The sequence below is a fragment of the Ochotona princeps genome, chromosome 27, assembly GCF_030435755.1.
Source record: "Ochotona princeps isolate mOchPri1 chromosome 27, mOchPri1.hap1, whole genome shotgun sequence".
Taxonomy (NCBI): Eukaryota; Metazoa; Chordata; class Mammalia; order Lagomorpha; family Ochotonidae; genus Ochotona; species Ochotona princeps.
This window is the reverse complement of record NC_080858.1, coordinates 5,084,698-5,102,578: the sequence shown is the minus strand read 5'-3', so window position 1 is coordinate 5,102,578 and position 17,881 is coordinate 5,084,698. Positions and strand designations below refer to the sequence as shown.

The 17,881-nt window shown below is 46.1% G+C and overlaps 1 protein-coding gene across 4 annotated transcripts in view; it reads left to right on the top strand.

Moving 5' to 3' along the window:
- Positions 1 to 17,881, top strand: part of RESF1 (retroelement silencing factor 1) — a 31,057-nt gene that overhangs the window by 2,389 nt on the left and 10,787 nt on the right. Inside the window, exon 1 of one of the 4 annotated variants that reach the window (XM_004599167.4) lies at positions 8,919 to 9,056. The exons of the other annotated variants lie outside the window; for them this stretch is intronic. The gene's annotated coding sequence lies outside the window, so the exon portion shown is untranslated. Of the gene's footprint in view, positions 1 to 8,918; positions 9,057 to 17,881 lie in introns of those variants that run through there. 4 annotated transcript variants of the gene reach the window in all.

Here is a 17,881-nt window from a genome sequence, read left to right as displayed (position 1 = left end):
GGCTGCGTACATAGAACACGCTTAAGCACAGATCCTGATACATACCAGTTGCCCCGTAACTCTTAGCTGTCCTCACCATGGGTTGTGTATCCTATGGCCTGAGATGTTCACAGTGTCTTGCAGAAAACTTGCTGTGCTCATGTAAGCCACATTGATACGTTTTGCATTGATTAAACCCATCACTGTAGTCCCTGTAGGGTTTTTGGATGGGTAGGTGAGTGATGTATGATCGTTTTGTTAGAAGTAGCAGTCATTCCTTGGCCACATCTGCTTTTGCCAGCACCCATGGCACCCAGTTGCAAACAAAATGGCTGCAATGTATCCTGTGATGCCCTGCAGCTCTGCTGACTTCTGCAAGCAACCTTACTGGAGTCCCTCCTTTGGGTTATCAGTATCTTGGACATAGTAGTATCTCCCCTTAGGGAATTGATCTAATCTTGTTTCTGTGAAGATGAATTGCAAGGATCTTTGTTTTGACTCCCTGGGCTAGCCTCCCATCCACTCCTCACTGTGTTCAAGCTGAGATAAAAGCAAGCTCAGCCTGCTAGGCCTGGCTTTAGAAATCCAAGGTAGAAGTTTGTAGTGAAAGAATCCTTGAAAGAAGAAAGAGATCTCCGCATCCTTGAGAAAATCCAAGTTCATTGTTGCGTTTGCCGTGCCCTAAGCCCTTGCAAATGGACAGCCAAGGCAGGAGGCTGAGCCAGCAGGTAAATGCATCTGTGAGATGAGAACTGTGCTGTGTTTCTGCTCTTTGTTAAGACCTTCCAGAGCGATGACATCTCCTGAGGTGTATCAGGTTACCAGGCTTCATTTATAAATAAACTCTGGTTAAAATTGCAGTGTGTGCTTAAAGAAATTGTATTGTCCAATTAAGACAGTGTAGAAACCCCTAGAGGGGGAGTTGATAAGATAACATAGTTTTGAAGTTCTGCTAGCCTGACTTTCTGGTGTCAGTGGAACCAGCAGCACAGTACTATCAGTGACCTCGGGCACTGGTTCCCTGGGCTGGTCCTCCCGCCCTTGGGTGGTTCTCCAGATATGTATCTTATCCCACTACAGGCTGCCTGGAGCTTCTCTGTGCTGGGCTTTAAAAAAAAAAAACAACCACAAGACAATTCTTACATGAATCCACCCAGTTTTTACCCAGTGAACAGTCTGATGGGCTTTTAGAGCTTCACAGCCATTCATTACCGCTGCCACCAGAAGAACATTTTCCTGCCCCCATAGGTGGATTTACAGCTGGTGATAACCTACCCTCTGCCACCGCACTCATGCCTCGGCACCCACTGTGTAGTTTCCGTGTCAGTCGGCCTGAAATCATAGAATGAATGATGAGTGGTTGTCTTTGCCCTAGCATGATGCTTTCAAGGAATATACATCCTTACGTCTTGTGTATAAAGTCTAGCCAACTTCTGTTTGGGCTGCTGAGGACTCACTGCCGAGTGTTCAGGGATTTGTACTTTGTGTTCTCATTGGTAAAAACTCTGGACTGAAATTCCATGCCATGGGAGCCCTTGGCACGCTTGATGAATTACCTGATTTACGCAGAGCAGGTATACTATTTTCTACAATGACATATGAAGGTTTACAAGATTTATTTATTATTTTTGTTGGAAAGTCAGATATACAGAGTGAAGGAGATGGAAAGATCTTCCATCTGCTGATTCACTCCCCAAGTGACTGTAACTGCTGGAGCTGAACCTATGCAAAGCCAGGAGCCTGGAGCCTCTTCTGGGTCTCCCATGAGGATGTAGAGTCTCAAGGCTTTGGACCGTCCTCAACTGCTTTCCTAGGCCACAAGCAGGGAGCTGGAAGGGAAGTGCAGCCATAACACAAACCTACATGCATACAGGATTCCGAGTGTGCAAGGGGAGGAATTTAGCCCTGTTTGTTTTTTAAAGTTGATTTATTGAAAGGTGATTTTTTTTTTTTTTTTTTTGAAAAATTTTTGTGTGCCTGTAAGAGTAGGGATTTCCCTGGTGTCCCTGCCCTTCTTCCCTCCCAGTTACCCCCCCACGCCATCTTCCCCATGTTATTGCAACAGTTTAGTTTTCAGTAATAGTCACCAATCCAACATTCTGCTATTTAAGTATATCATGATATTCTAGGGATTGGCAATGGTGGACCATCTAGTGTCATTGTAAAGGTTTATTTGAGATTCATCTTTTATTCGGGAGTAAAGACACTACTGCAGTATATCTTCTCTCTACTCTCCATTTTATAGTTCATCTGTGAGAATCTATGTGTGTGCATGTGTATCTGTTCCATTTTGTATTTTGCATGAATGTTGCCTTATATCAGAGAACATATTTGTCCTTTTGGGATTGGCTTATTTCACTTAGCATAATGGTCTCTAGTTGGAACCATTTTGTTGCAAATGGTAGAATTTTTTTCTGTCCACTGGCTGAGGATTATTATTGGGGTAGATGTACCATGGTTTCTTTATCCATTCCTCTTTTCAGTGGGCATCTGGGTTGTTTCCCTGTTTTTGCTATTGTGGATGTGCTGCTATAAATACAGGGTTGCAGGTCACTTTTTCATATGCAGATTTCACTTCCTTTGGATATATTCCCAGAAGTGGGATAACTGGGTCACACCGTAGATCCATCTTCAGTTGTCACTACCCTCTCCGTATGGACTTGTATAGTGGTTGTGCTCCTACCAACAATGAATTAGGGTACCTTTCTCCCTGCATTCACAGTGGCAGATGTTATATTTCTGAATGTAGGCCAGTCTCACTGGAGTTGGGTAAAACCTCAACGTTGTTCTAAATCTGCACCTAGACACCATCAAACTATTACAGGAAGCGCTGTACAAGATACAGCCATTGGTAAAGACTTAGAAAAATCACCAAAAGCACAGCTAGTCAAAGCCAAAATAACAAATGAAATTACATCAAATTAAGCTGCTGTACAGCAAAGGAAACTATCAACAAAGCGAAGAAGCAAGCAACAGGAGAAAATTTTTGCTTATTGTACAACAGATAGGAGATTTAATATCCAGGATTTACAAACAACTTTAGAAATGCAACAACAGTAAAACAAACAAGGAATGGGCAAAGGAAATGAGCAGATATTTTTCTAAAGAACAAATGCAAATGGTTAGTAGATATATGAAAAAGTGCTTGGGCCCTTAAAAACTTTATTAAATTTGTTACAGAACTATTGTCAAATTATATGAATTACTTTGAAGGTCTTTGATTTGTCATATTGTTTATGTAGTTGGGAAGCATGCATACCTATGTAGGTCTCCGATTAGGGTGGGGAAGGTCGGCATATAGAGGAAGGTGGCTGAAACAAATGTTCGGTTTTTTTTTCCACATACGTTTATACATAGGAGGAAGTGGAGGGAGCCAGCTGTTTTCTTGCTGTCTAACTACATCAGCACCCAGAGATGGGGATGGTCATTGGATGATGTCTTAGAGACCCCCATGTGAAAATCACTGTTCCGAGGGTGTTACTTGAGTGGGTTTGATAGTTCTAAGCTGTTGTTGGCTTTGTTGCACCAGGGATGAGAAAGTCTCAAGAGATCTACTTGCTGACCAAGTCCACCTTAGTGCATCCACAGACCCAGGAACATGCTGTAAAGGTTGGCTAGGAGAATTGTGCAGCTATTCTGCTTTCCATCCTCTAATGAAGCAGTTGCTGTCCTCTGTTGACCCCTGTGTACATCTGAGCTTGCTGTCTACTGCACAGACATCAGCAGTTGAGGAGGCCCAGTCCTGGTACATGCACTCCGAGGTTGGACTACTCTGAGCATTCCAAAGTTTAATCCAGCAGTAATGTTGGAGAGTTTCCCAAGAAACCTTGCCTGGGGTGACCAAAGACGTTTGGGTGTGCCAGCCAGTATAAGGTCAGATTTGGTCTGTCACTATATCAGCCAATGCACATGCTGGTGAATGCAAGTTGCCTCGTCAGTTGCCCCTGTAGACCCATCTGTACTGATAGGTGTTGTAGCCTTGCCCAATGCAGCCTAACACTGGCCACATCTGCACATACAACAGCAGGTGCCTCTGGCCTAGTTGGGGTGACCCCCATCTTGTCTCTTACCCCCGATTTTTGCATGTTCTGGTATGTACTGTGCCTTAGTCCAGATCCTCGTGCATCCCATCTGAGTCTTGTGCACACTCATGAGTGCTCAGCCTGCCCTGCCCTTCCATCCAGCCAGTATGTATTCTGCTACCTTGATCAGCCGGGCCCACCATCAGCCTTGGTGCTCGTGCTCAGCAGCAGGAGCTGTAGCACAGTACGAGAATGCCCAGAGTTTCTCTTTGAGGCCAGTTCCCAGCCCTTGATCTTGGCACATGCCAGAGGCCATTGTGTCATATCCTGATAGGGCTCACATCCAATCCTGCTTGCCAGTGGTGCTGTGGCCTAGCCCAGGTAGCCCACACCCATTCTGGTTCTCCTGCATGCCAGTGGTTTAGGCAGCCTAGCTCATCTTGTCCTGTCTCCAGCCTGGCCCACCCCCCAGTCCCAGCTCTCACACTTACGAGTGTAAGCAGCAGCTCAGCAAGGAAGTCCCTAAAGCGCCCTTATCCCTTACTTTTTCTTTCTTGCTTGCTTGCTTCCTTCCTTCCTTTTTTTTTTTTTTTTTTTATTTATTTATTTTTATTGTAAAGTCAGACAGAGAGGAGGAGAGATAGAGAGAAAGATCTTCCGTCCCATGATTCACTCCCCAAGTGATTGCAACGGCTGGTACTGCACCGATCTGAAGCCAGGAGCCCAGATCCTCTTCTGAATCTCCCATGCTGGTGCAGGGTTCCAAGGCTTTAGGCCGTCCTTGACTGCTTTTCCAGGCCACAGGCAGAGAGCTGGGTGGGAAGCAGAGCTGCCGGGATTAGAACAGGTGCCCATATGGGGTCCCAGCACATTCGAAGTGAGGACTTTAGCCACTAGGCCACGGTGCCAGGCTTGGTTGCTTGCTTCCTTTTCTTTTCTTTTCTTTTCTTTCTTTCTCTCTCTTATTTTCTTCTCTTTCTCTTTCTTTCTCTCCTCTCCCTCCCTTCCTTCCTTTTTCCCTCTTTCCCTCCTTCCCTCCATATGGGCATTAGTTCATGTCCCAGCTGCTCCACTTCCCATCCAGCTCCCTGCTTGTGGCCTGGGAAAGCAGTTGAGGACGGCCCAATGCTTGGGACCCTGCACCCGCGTGGGAGACCCGGAAGAGGTTCCTGGCTTCAGCTCAGCTCAGCTCTGGCTGCTGCAGCCACTTGGGGAGTGAACCATTAGATGGAAGATTCTCTGTAAACTTTCTAATAAAAAAATAAAATATTTTAAGAAATTCAGTGTTTCTTTTTTTTTATTTGTCTTATTTTTTATTGGAAATGCAAATATACAGGGAGTAGGAGATAGATCTTGTATCTGCTGCTTCACTGCCTAAGTGGCCACAGTAGTAAGAGGTGAAGCCAGGAGCCAGGAACTTCTTCCCGATTTCGCATGTGGGTGCAGGGTCCCAAGGCTTTGGGCTATCCTCTACTGCTTTCTGAGGCCACAAGCAGGGATCTGGAAAGGAAGAGGAGCAGCTAGGACACAAGGCAGTGCCCATATGGGATCCCAGCTCGTGTAAGGCAAGGATTTAGCCACTAGGCTATTGCCCTGGACCTTCCCCTACTATTTAAAAATATCCTCTTATATGCTTTAAAGGTTGATTTGAAGTTACAGAGGGGTTTCGAGGTCAGAGAGAGAATCAAAGGGTGAGTTTCCATGTGCTGGTTCATTCTTGAATATCCCCACTGGTTGATGTTAACTGGGCTGAAGCCTTATTCTCTGTCCTGGTCTCCCACATGGGTACAGGAACCCTAGCAATTGGGCCATGTTCCATTGCTCACTGTAATGCTTTATCAGGGAGCTGGAATGCAGGCAGTAACTTTACCTGCTGTCCCATAAAGCTGGTCTCATTCTCTCTTTGAGCATAAAAGTGAGCTTATGTCTGAGTTCTGTTTCATTAGTCAGTGTATATGTTTTTAAGATTTATTTTAAAGGTACAGTAACAGAGCTCCCCTGCACTGGTTGACTTCCAAGTGGCCACAACAACCAGGTCTGGGTGGCGGAAATCGAAGTGATTGGGCCATCATCAGTTGCCTTGCTGGGTCCAGTAGCTGGAAGTTGGATCAGAAGTGTAGCAGCGAAGAATTGAACCAATATTTCCATGTGGAATGGGGGTGTCCCAGTCTATGCCTTAACCTGTTGCGCCACAACACTGCCCCCCTCCCCATCAGTGTGTACTGTAGTGTAAGTAGCACAAGAATTGAGCTGGGAAGTGTCTCCTCTGACTTTCCTTTGGAGAGGTTGTTGTGACTTCTCAGTCTGTTGCATTGAACTTTGGGATCACAGTCTTCATTTCTGGAAAGATATTAGGGTGGTTTTTTTTGTTTTGTTTTGAGTAAGGGTGCATTAAATCTGTATTTTTGGGAGTGTTGACTGTTAGGTTTTAGGATTTTACATGTCCCAATATGGTGACAAGGTGATAAGCTACAGCAGACAGGACATCATGGCAAGAGAAATAAGCTTTAGATTTGGACATCAAGTGGGGCAGGGGTGCTGGGAGTGTGAAGAGAGGTGCAGCCCGCCTGGGCAGGGAAGGGGGCTTGAATGCAGACTTTATCCCTCCTGGGTGGAGGGTAGTCTTGGGTGGGTCAGAGCCCGTTGATGTGTGTTGTTTACCATGTAAGTTAGTGTCGCAGCGATTCTAGGCAGTAAAATCCACCATGTCATTTCCAGCAGATTTGAAGTTACTTTGTGTCTCAATGACCTAGCAAGTCCTAACATTGCCCTCTTAATGGTATGAAGCCTTTTAATCCATGGTTGCAATTGTTATCACTTACTTGAGTCTTTGATGTCTTTCAGCAATATTTTGTGCTGTTCAGATATTTCACTTTTGTTAAACTAATTCCTAAGTGATTTATTCTTTTTGGTGTTAGTGGAGTTGTTAATTTTTTGGATTAAACTCTGTATAGAAATCCAGGTGGATTTTGTATGTTGATTTTGTACTATGCAGCCTGAGCCACAGCAGTTTATTGGTTTTGTCACATTGGGGTATTTGTGTATGTGATTCCTGGTAGTCTGTGTATGAGATCAGATCATGTATGGATAGTTTTATTTCGTTGCCTGTTGGATGTCCACATCTTGGCCTGACGGCTATGCTTGAGTCTCCTCCAGTACAGTGCAGAATGCGAGTGGCAAAGGTGGGCGGTCTTGTTCTGTTCTTGATATCTAGAGGGAAATCATGCCCTTGGACTATGAAGTGTGTTAGCTATGGGTTTTTCCTGGATGTCCTTTTCGTGTTGGAGTTCTTTTTTTCTTTCTTTTAACATTTATTTAGTTGGAAACCAGATTTAGATGGGGAGGGATCGAGGCAGAGCTAGCTGCTGCTGGTTCACAATGGCCAAAGCTGGACTGCTGTGGTGCTCGGAGCCACAGGCTGCTTCTTCCGCCTCTTACAGGGGCCTAGGGGCTGCATAACTCTGCTGCTTTCCTAGAGGCGTCAGCAGAAAGCTGGGTCAGAAGGGGAAGCAGCAGGGACTCAAACCAGGGGCCATATCGGGTACCAGCACCACACAGCCCTGGCTTTACCACAGCGTCACAGTGTCGGCCTCTAGAAATCCTTTTGCTTTTGTCAACCACAAATTAAGTAGATCCCTCCATGTAGCTGGCTGTGTTGATGTTATTTATATACTTTGTTTTTTGTTGTTGTTTGTTTTGTTTTCAAGGTTTATTGATTTATTTGAAAGGCAGAGTTACAAAGAGATTAGAAGAGACAGAAAAGAGATCTCCAGTTACTGGTTCCACTTGCCAGATGGCTGTGATGGCTTTTTTTTTTTTTTTTTAAGATTTATTTATTTTCATTACAAAGTCAGATATACAGAGAGGAGGAGACACAGACAGGAGGATCTTGCGTCCGATGATTCACTCCCCAACTGAGCCGCAACGGCCGGTGCTGTGCTGATCCGAAGCCGGGAACCAGGAACCTTTTCCTGGTCTCCCACATGGGCGCAGAGTCCCAAAGCATTGGGCTGTCCTCGGCTGCTTTCCCAGGCCACAAGCAGGGAGCTGGATGGAAGTGGAGCTGCCAGAATCAGAACCGGCGCCCATATGGGATCCCAGGGCGTTCAAGGCGATGACCCTAGCCGCTAGGCCACACCGCTGGGCCCTGTGATGGCTTTTTGGCTAGGCTAGAAACCAGGAGCTTCTTTTAGGTCTCTCACGTGGGTGCAGGGAGCTGGATTGGAAGTGCAACCACCAGGACTTGAGCCAGTGCCTCTGTGCGATACCGGCATTATAGGTAGTAGATTAACAATGCCGGCCCCTGGAAGTTGTTTTTGTTTCTAGTTTCCTTAGCAGACATAAGATGTTTCACCTTGGGTTTTGCAGAATAGTCTGCCTCAAGCAGGGGTTGATCAAAGGAAGGCTTTGTTGTTCTGGGCCAAGGGTGGATCCCTGGCAGGTGTTCTTCACCAAGAAGCGAAACTGCACACGTTTGTCTTTCCACAGTGTCATATTTGCCAAACACAAAAATCAGTCCTATAAAATTGTTAGTTATTCAGTAATATATGTTACTCATGTCATGGGAGATCAGAGGAAGTAGAAGAACGAATTCTGTTTGGGATGCTGGGCTCTTCTGGCAGGTGGATGTCAGGTTCCTTGAGATGGTACTCTTCCACACTGTCCTTTGGAGGTACAGTGTTCATAGCAGCTGGGGAGCACATTGCACAGCACAGAGCCAGAGCAACTTTATTTTGAGGTCAGCTAGAATGGAGTTGTTTCCTTATGTGTAAGCCCAGGAGTCTATTCTGTTTGATATCTCCCACGGTCTTTCTTGGAACTGAGTGGTTCTTTGTGATTGTTACGCCCTTCTGTGATGTCATGGGGCTTAGCTTGATTACTCCATTTCGTCTTTGAAAATAAAGTCATTCTGGCAACCTGTTCCTGCTGCATATACTTGTTAAGGGACAGTGAGAAGGTACCTTCCTGAGGTAGCCGCCTCTCTGAGAAGCAGTTCGCCAGGGCTTGTATAACCAGCATGAATGGAGTTGGATATAGAAAAAGAGAGAGACTCAGGTGGGTATTATGGCACATTGGCTTGTACCAGTACTTGGGACTCCTGCACTGTATATTGTATTGCCTGGGCTTTGGTCATGGCTGCACTTTCAGTCCAGCTTCCTGCTAATGAGGCATCAGCTGATGGCTCAACCACCTAACTAGGCCACACTAGTGGCATTTTTGGCTCCCGTCTTGCAGGCACAGCCTTGGCTAGGATTAGACTAGTGGATGGAAGGCCTTTCTCTGTGTTGCTCTACCTTCTGGATGAATACACTGAAACAACAAAAACAAGACCCGAAAGAGGGAAAGGAAAGCGGGGTGGGTGGCCATTCTTGTTTAAACAAGTTCACACGTTTTCATTGTGTGCTTGGATTCTGACTCAGAATGGTTTCTGGTTTTGTTTCGTTTCAAAGACTTGTTTAACTGAAAGAGTGAAAGGATACACAGGAAAAGATCTTTCATCAATTTGTTGGCTTTCAAATGGCCCCAAGAGCCAGAGTGAGGACAAGCTGAAGCCAGGAGCTCTCCATCAGGGGTGGCAGGAGCCCAAACACTTGGGCCATGTGCTGCTGCTTCTTTGGGCACATTAGTAGGGAGCTGGGTGGGAAGTGGAGCACCTGGAATTGGAGCCAGTGCTCCTGAATGGGATGCGGCAGGTTTCAACCCTGCAGCACATTGCCGGGCCCTTACACTGGTTTCCTGGCAGTTGACTTTCTTCGGTCTATGGTGACAGTGCCAGAAGGTGAATTGCCTGGAACACTTACTGGAAATCGAGTTTAAGCAAATAGGCTACTCGATTTTTTTTTCTTTTTTTGGTTAAGATTTATTTATTCATTTATGTTTGGAAAGTCAGATATACAAAGAGAGGAGACAGAGAGGAAGATCTTCCATCTACTGATACACACTGCCCAAGTGGCTGCAACAGCTGAAGCTGAGCCAATCCGAAGCCAGGAGCCTCTTCTTGGTCTCCAAGTGGGTTCAGGGTCTCAAGGATCTGGGTGGTCCTCGGCTGCTTTTCCAGGCCACAGGCAGGGAGCTGGATGGTAAGTGGGACCACCATGATTAGAACCTCCACCCAAATGGGATCCCTGGTGTGCAAGGCAAGGACTTTAGCTGCTGAGCTACTGTGCTGGGCCCCACTCTTAAGTTTTTCTCTGCTGTATTTCTCTGCTTTTTTTCTGTGCTGTATTCTAAGTTAATTCCCAAATAATATTTTTTGCTTTTACACTTGATCTTAGCCAGAAGGTTGAGAAGCAATACCTTCTATGCTTTTGGCACCAAAAATCATTGGAATTTTGCCATGCTTTTCTGTATCAGTTGCGAAGATCCTGTGGGCATTTTGTTGTTGTGCTTTATTCTATATTAACTTTTTTTGATGGGAAGTCAGCCCTTGCTTTCCTGGAATAAGTTAAACTTGATTGTGGCATATAATTATTTTAATCTGCTGGCTGTTTGGTGGAGGGATTTTTTTTTTATCTGTATTTTTGCAAAATTAATTTTTATTTTTTAATAGGTTCATTGATAAATGACAAGGTTATTAGCTAGGTGATATTTTGTTCCTCCATCCCTCCCTAACTCTTGCTGTTTGTCTCCCTCCTTGTTTTTGTGAACCTATATCTCCTTAAATTTTACTTGTATTAGCACAGTATTTTCTTTTTTTTTTTTTAAAAGATTTATTCATTTTATTACAGCCATATATACAGAGAGGAGGAGAGACAGAGAGGAACATCTTCCGTCCGATGATTCACTCCCCAAGTGAGCCGCAACTGGCCGATGCGCGCCGATCCGATGCCGGGAACCTGGAACCTCTTCCAGGTCTCCCACACAGGTGCAGTGTCCCAATGCATTGGGCTGTCCTGGACTGCTTTCCCAGGCCACAAGCAGGGAGCTGGATGGGAAGTGGAGCTGCCGGGATTAGAACCGGCGCCCATATGGGATCCTGTCACATTCAAGGCGAGGACTTAAGCCATTAGGCCACGCCGCCAGGCCCTTCTCAAGAAATTTGTTTCATGCAAATTATGTACTGTGTTGCCATATAATACTTGGTAATTAGAGTCCAGAGTAGGAAGTCAGGGACCAGCTTGCTTTATGTCTGAGACAGTGAGTTAGAAGTGACTTACACAAGACACTAAGTGTAATAGCAAGGATATTTGTCAGAAAAGGAAAGTACACATCTTAGAGGGAGGAAATGGGCCAGCAGACCCACGTGCAGGTGCCTCTGGCTCAGACTTGAGACCTCCTGGGCGCTGGTGGCTATGCCTTGGTTGAGTGACCGTGGTATGGCTCCCTTGATGCAGGTTGTCTGGCCATCACCCGCTGCGTACAGATAACGACTAAGGGTAGCTTGCTCTCAAGTTTACAGTGTTTAATCATAAATTGATTAGGTAATTATAGCTGCTGAGCTTTTAAACTTTTTGGAGTTAAGCTGCTTAGCTGCTCAAAGAACATAAATAAAGGATTTGGGAATTTTTCTGAGCTTCCCAATTAGCTCTTACTGTGATGGAGTACAACTGGGTGATGGGCAGTCATGGGCAGGCTTGCCAGGATAACTGCATGTTTCAGTTACATGGGTACCTGGGGCTCCATGGCTCCACATTCCTTGCCTTTCCTGCCTCCTCCCGCATGAATTGCTGTGAGAAGTCAGTTGGGCCAGTGGGCAGTTGGGCATATTGGAATGTGGCAGTTGTGCCCGTTGGAATGCAAGAGGCCAGGCCCACTGGTGGGAAATTAGGGCAGTTGGGAGGCAGTTAGTTCAGTTAACTTCTCTCAGTGTCTGAGAGCTTAAGAACTTTGCCTTGAGCCAGACAGTGCAGTGCAGTGGGAGCTGCTGTAGCAAAGTTTGGGCACTACAGATTCCTCTCTACACTTGTGTCTGGCATGATCTCTCACTCTCCACAATATAACCTGTCTCCTTCATCAACTTCCACTCTCAGCCCTTCTCTGTCTTGCCTTGAGACTTAGGGTGCCATTATCAGTAGTTATATTTAACAGGTCCTTGCAGCCATTCTTTTCCCTCTTATTCACCCTCCCATCAGCTTTGGAACTGGCAGCTTAGACTTCCTCACTTCTTGCGCTTTGGCTTTTTTAGTGAGTTGGTTTTTCCTATTTTTATAAGAAGCAATAGTAAGAATAATATTAGGTTTAAGTTGCAAAATTGTTAAGCCAAAAGATGGGTTTTGTAGGGTTTTTTTTTTTAATCAAATTTGAAAGATGCCTACTTGGTGGCTTGGTGGATTTTGTTGCCAAGGGAGACCCCAACATCCCTATTGGAGTGCCAGAAGTTCTCACTACTCTGTTGTCAGTGTAGCTCCCTGCTAATGTACCTGAGGTGGCGGAGACAAAGCTGACCCAGGTTCCTGGGCTCCTGGAACCTCCCATGGAAGACGATAGCTCCCACCTTCTGCCTGGCCCAGCAATTTAGGGAGTCAGCCAACAGTCGGATCTTTCTCTTTGCCTGGTTTCTCTTTCTTTCAAAATAAATAAACAGTAAACTTGTGAAACAAAAAGTTCTACAGATAACAAAACATAACCTTAGATTTGCCTTCCTTCCTGCCACATCTACCACAAATAACTGATTGGCACAATGCATAAAAGAGTTTCTGGGGCCCGGCGCGGTGGCCTAGTAGCTAAAGGCCTCACCTTGCTTGGTCCGTGCAGGGATCCCATATGGGCACTGGTTTGGGTCCCGATGCCCCGCCCCCCAAAAAAGAGTTTCCAGTAGGTTTTTTTTTAATACGATTTTTTAAAAATTATTATTCAATAGTCTAAGTGACACAGGAGAGGGAGACATGAAGGTATCCTTGGTCTGCTGGTTCACTTTCCAAATGGCAGCTGCAAACAAGGCTTAGCCAAGCCAAGGTGAAAAGACAGGCACTTGGGGTCTCCCAAGTGGATTGCAAGATGCTGATTGTCTGTTCATCACCTGTTGGTACCACACTGTCTGCATCAGGAGAAGCTTGATGTCTGCAGCCAAACCCAGGTAGGCACATGGGTGTTTGTGCTTGTGATTCACGTGTTATGAGGACTTAAAAGTTTTAACATTTCAAAGAATATTGTCTGTTGACTCTTAAATGTTGAAAGCAACATGAGTAAACATGTTCAGTGGAAGAAAATGAGTAAAAGTTCAATGGAAGAAAAAGCTGCCGAGTTGATTCATCAAGCAGGTATTTGTTGACTGCGTGTCAGAAGAGTTCTGGGAATACCCTGAACCAAACCAGGTCTTAGGGCTCTGGGCTGGCATTCCAAACACACTGGGCATGTGAAATACAGGGAATTAATGCTGATGCCTCAGACGGTATTGAGAAAGGGGAATTGAAAGGAGGGTTAATTTCATGAAACAACTTGAAAATCTTTTTTTTTTTTTTTTTTTTTTAGAATATTTTTTGGCGTAATGCATGTGTCTGTGGTTCTGCCTGTTTTTGTGTGTGTGTGTGTGTGTGTGTGTTTTGAGATAAAAATAAATAAATCTTCAAAGTGAACCATCCGCTGGTTCACTCCCCAAGTGGCCGCAACAGCTGGAGCTAAGCCAATCCAAAGCCAGAAGCCAGGAGCTTCTTCCAGGTCTCCCATGCTGGTGCGGGGTCCCAAGGCTTTGGACTGTTCTTGATTGTTTTCCCAGGCCACAAGCAGGGAGCTGGGAGTGAAGTGGAGCAGCTGGGATACGAACTGGCACTCTTATTTATTTACTCAAGATTTATTTTAGTTGGGAAGACAGATTTATACAGAGAGATCTGCTGAATTTTTGTGTCTCGACTGTGAAGTCAAGAGCACCCACAAGGAAGGGCAAGCAAAGAAGTGAGGTTTGTTGTGAGTGAGGGTCTCTAATGAGGGTTGTCCGTGAGTGGAGGTAATCTGGGTGTTGGCATCCTCTGGGCTCTTAGCATGCTGGTACAGGATTTTGCAAACTCATCATGTAGTCACTGGTGATGTTCTTGCTGCTGACAAGTTGGTATCAAGTTAGATGGGTTCAGTTGTAATCCACATCCTGTTTTGTTTGCACTTCTCTGTCTTGCTGTTGAGTAGTGAGTTACTTTGCTCAAAGTGTGTCCCTCTGAACTGCAGACCTGATGTGTTCTCTCCTGGGGCCTTCCTGTCCCTGGCTGTCTACCTCAGGCCTCTGTCACCAGGTGTTTTGCTGCCATGCCTAGCGAGACCTTAGGAGAGGTTCAGGAGCAGTTGGACAGCAGGTCTGTAGCTCCTGTTGGAAGGTTTCTGTGAGGTCTCAGCAGAGTAGCTGCAGTCAGCAGGGAGGTGGTAAGACATGGGACCTGGGGCGGGTGGTTAGTACGCCGTTGTAAGAGCTGGTATAGCAGAGCTGGGCTGATGTCAGCTTTAAAGGACAGGGGAACGACATTTTGTTTGTTTCTTATTATTTACTTGAAATTCAGATTTGGAGAGACAGACAGCTTTCATCTGATGTTTCATCCCCAGATGGCTACGATGGCCAGGGCTGAGCCAAGCCAAAGTTGGGAGCTTTTGCCAGGTGTCCCAAATGGGCAACAAGGACACAAACACTTGGACCATCTTCTGCTTTCCTGGGTGCATTAACAGGAAGCTGGGTCAAAGGTGGAGCAGCTGGCACCCATTTGGAGGCCAGCCTCACAGGAGGTGGCTTTCCCTCGCTTCCCTCATATGCCTGTCCCATCTGGTCATTTTCAAAATGGCAGAAAACAGACAAGTAGAGAGAAGCCATCTGCAGTTGATTCATAATTGTCACAGCAGCCAGGGCTGGACCAAACCAAAACTGGACGCTGTAAACTTCATCCTTGTCTCCCAAATGGGTGACAGGAACTATTATTAACTGCTGTCTCCCAGGTTCTGCACTAGCAGGAAGCCAAAGGCTGGAATTTGAACCCAGGTACTCCATTGTGGTAGATGCGTGTCCTAACTGGTGGGCTCATCACCTGCCACAAGGATGGTTTAAAATGTTGACATTTTGATAGCAGACAGGTTGGTTCTGTGGTTCTGAGTCACCAGCTCCCCTCTAGAGACTGAGCTCAGAACCCAGCAGGGCATCATCTTATATACCCTCTACAGAATCAGCTTCAGTTCCCCTCACATATGCGGTTCACATGTACCAGTTCTGATTGGTTACATATGTGGCCACATGAAGGGATTCTGTTTGGAAGGAAGCTTTAATACCCAGGAGAGTTGTCGCAGGGTTGCTAGCAGGGTTGCTACAGAGTTGCATGTGTATACATCCAAGCAAGTTAAGTTGGGTTCTTTGTTTCCCTTTTCCTTTGTTCCTGGAAAGCCCCTACCAGGCTTCCCACTTCAGCTTTCCTTACTCTTGCTTTGTTGAGGAAGGGCCTCTGCTACATTCCCCATTGCAGGGTGGGAGCACATCCTGGCTCAGGGACTTAGTGCTGGAACATCACGTGAGGTGCTGCTTTTTTTTTTTTTGCTGCTTTTCTTTCAATGACATAACCGATGGTACCAGGGAGGGTTGAGTCAGGCAAACCCTTCAAAGGAAAACTGTAGCCACGGACAAGGATGTCAAATCCCCCGAAAGTTGAAAACCATCCCACAAGTGAGTATTCATCTCAGCCTTCCCAAATGTGGACAGGGACATGGGTGACAGTCTGTGATTTCTTCTGAGACTTTGCCCACATTATCTGTCTGTAAGTAGCAGTTCCCCAGCTTAAATTTTCCACACATTCTTCCCTCAGAGGAAGGCGAGTAGTGCAAAGGTGAGCAGTTTTGAAGGCTGGCATGGTGTGTTTGAGTGGCTGGCCAGTAGAGTGAGAGCTCTTGCGGTTCCATTTGCTGAGCAAATACTGCTGGGAATGCAGGAGCCACAGAACCCATTCTCTGTGCAGGTGGCAGGACCATAGTACCCGCTCAGCCCCTCGGGCCTCGAGTGTCTTCGCAGCCACCGGCTGGTAAGGATAAGGTGGTCTCCTCAGGTTTCTGCTGTGCACAGATCAGGTAGCTGCCGCAGTGGCTAACGTGGGGCTGTCGTGCTCTGGAGCTTGAGGTCTGCCATCAGGGGCCACCTGCTATGTGGCTCACTTGGTCTGGATGGTCAGCTTGTTTGTTGAATCAACAAAAGCAAGATCTCTTTCTGTGTCTTCTGTCTGTCTGCATTTCAAGTAAACAAATCTTCAATAACGGAGCATCTGATAACCTATCCCTCCATCTAGATGCCCGCTTGCAGTTTGGGGAAGCACGTATTTGGGGCTAAAGTTTCAACAAACTGCTCTCTGGCACAGCTGCTCCCTCTCAGGCCTTGGGCTGTCTAGTGATGAATAGCTTGGACCTAATTTTGGCTGGTAATGTAGCCAGTTGTGGGTCACATTGTTGCCAGAAGACTGGAAGGCCATTTGAGTCTCCCATGTGGGTGGCAGGGGCCCAAGCACTGGAGCCATCACCCTGCTGGTCCCAGGAAACTGCAACTGAAGCAGATTAGCTGGGACTCAGTCCAGCACTCTGATTTGGTACGTGGGCAGCACTGTCACACTTGCCCATATATTTGTGTCTATGTGCCTGTGGAATCCTGTGTTACTATCTCATGTCTTCTGTTTGTATGAATTTCATGCTTGTGTGTAACCGAGTTCATTTTTGTTACTGTTGTATTGCTCTGTACAAGTTTGCTATTTAAAAAGATTTATTTTGTTGAACTCTTAGAGGGAGCGATAGAGCGATCTTTGATATGCTGCCTCAATGGCCAAATCTGAGCCAGGTTTGGAGCCAGGAAGCGTCCCAACACTTGAGCTAACCTCCGCTGCCTTTCCCAGGGTGTTAGATAGGAGCTGGATTACAGCTGGAGCAAACTGGGTTCAAACTGGCAACTATACTGGTTGCTGGTATGAATGTACGATCTCAACCCATTGTTACAGCATTGACTGTTATTAACCCGGACAGGATGAGGGGACAGACAGCATCACGGTGTGCACTGAGGTTGGAACCATTTGTATTTAATTATATATGGGACTGAACATGATTTTTTACTATGAAGTTATCACTAATTTTTTTTTTTTAATTGGAAAGTCAGATCTACAGAGTGAAAGAAAGACAGATCTTCCGGGCCCGGCAGCGTGGCCTAGCGGCTAAAGTCCTCGCCTTGAACGCCCTGGGATCCCATATGGGCGCTGGTTCTGGTCCCGGCAGCTCCACTTCCCATCCAGCTCTCTGCTTGTGGCCTGGGAAAGCAGTCGAGGACGGCCCAATGCATTGGGACCCTGCACCCGTGTGGGAGACCCGAAAGAGGTTCCTGGTTCCCGGCTTTGGACCGGCGCGCACCGGCCATTGCGGCTCACTTGGGGAGTGAATCATCGGACGGAAGATCTTCCTCTCTGTCTCTCCTCCTCTCTGTATATCTGACTTTGTAATAAAATAAATAAATCTTTTAAAAAATAGAAAAAGACAGATCTTCCATCTGCTGATTCACTTCCCAAGTGGCTGCAATAGCTGGAGCTGAGGTGATCCGAAGCCAGGAGCCTGGACCCTGGAGTCAGGCGTTTGTTCTTGGTCTTCTGCACGTGTGCAGGATCGGAAGGCTTTGGGCCATCCTCTACTGCTTTCCCAGGCCACAGTCAGGGAGCTGGATGGGAAGTGGAGCTGCCAGTATGCTAGCTGGCGCCCATATGGGATCCCGGTTGTGCAAGATGAGGACTTTAGCTGCTAGGCCCACTAGTGTGTTTCTGTTCAGACTTGTTTTCAGGAATTTTGATAAATTGTAACAATGAAACAAAAAGATCTCAAGGATGTTTTGGATTTTGTGAATAGCATTTAATGCTGGTTTGATATTTCTTCTCTGATACTTACTTTTGTTGTTGTTATTTTACTTTTTCATGTATCAGCTCAAATTTCCAATAGAATGGTGAACAGGATTCCTGTGATTC